Source organism: Poecilia reticulata, linkage group LG21, assembly GCF_000633615.1.
Source record: "Poecilia reticulata strain Guanapo linkage group LG21, Guppy_female_1.0+MT, whole genome shotgun sequence".
In the NCBI taxonomy this organism is placed as follows: domain Eukaryota; kingdom Metazoa; phylum Chordata; class Actinopteri; order Cyprinodontiformes; family Poeciliidae; genus Poecilia; species Poecilia reticulata.
This window is the reverse complement of record NC_024351.1, coordinates 3,563,787-3,564,751: the sequence shown is the minus strand read 5'-3', so window position 1 is coordinate 3,564,751 and position 965 is coordinate 3,563,787. Positions and strand designations below refer to the sequence as shown.

At 32.7% G+C, this 965-nt stretch overlaps 2 protein-coding genes across 5 annotated transcripts in view; one reads left to right on the top strand and one right to left on the bottom strand.

Annotated features, from left to right (window-relative positions):
- The window catches only part of LOC103457265 (exostosin-1), a 227,031-nt gene that overhangs the window by 119,904 nt on the left and 106,162 nt on the right, over window positions 1-965 (bottom strand). The window lies entirely within an intron of this gene.
- LOC108165777 (pleurocidin-like peptide WF3) overlaps window positions 1-965 on the top strand; it is a 4,675-nt gene that overhangs the window by 1,716 nt on the left and 1,994 nt on the right. The window contains exon 2 of the mRNA XM_017302281.1: window positions 691-808. The gene's annotated coding sequence lies outside the window, so the exon portion shown is untranslated. The remainder of the gene's footprint in view (window positions 1-690; window positions 809-965) is intronic.

Below are 965 nucleotides of genomic sequence, written 5' to 3'. Positions count from 1 at the left end.
GATATTATAAAAGCATAAAAATCTACCTGAACGTGTAGATCATAAAATCCAGATCTGAAGTCAACTCAATGTTTATTTCTATGAATTAAAAAACCAGCAGCTAACATGTATAAAATCACCAGCAGCTTAACAGTCAAAGTTCAATAAAACTGTATAACAAAGAAATTATATTMTATTAATAAAAGCTAATGTGTTATGCTATGTAAAAACWAMATTTTATCAAGTATTTTYGTCTAGTTTCTTTGTGCAAATATCTTAGTTGACTTGAAATAAGAAAAATAACTCGTATGTAACTTTTGAGTGAGATACAGGATTTTGTTTTAAGTCAATAATTATTATTATATGAAAAATGACTAGATTCATTGGCAGATTATTTCACTCATAAAAAGGGAAAAATATCTGGTTATAAGTGAAATAATCCGCTAATAAAAAGTATTATTTCATTAATATTAGAGAATTAACAARCTACTGTCTCTTGCTGAAAAGTTACTSTAAGTTAGTTTTGTCTCATTTCAAGTGAGCCAAGATATTTGCACCAAATAGATTTTGCTTTTGCATTTTAAGATGTTTTGTTTCACCTACATCTGCAATAAAAGTTAGTATTTACTCCAAATACATCTGAAAAAATGCATAAAACCTTTTACATATTAAGCCTTGTATCATTTTTATCCCACTTTGTTSCATCGTCAGGTTTGTGGTTTAAACRCGACACGTCTGCAGCCATCTGATGTGATCGTTCTCATGTCTGTCGTTTCTGATCCACGGCGATAAGCAGCGTCTTCCTCGTCAGACATGGAAGCTGGATCTGGTACGMACACTTTCTCAATGTCTGGTGAGCGACTGAAACACCAAACAACGGTGGCAATAGAAGTAAATGCAACATTAGCATTGAGAAACAGTCCAACCCATCACAGCAGACGAGCATTTAAGGCCAAAACATTCAGGCAGATTCAGATCTGCTTCGG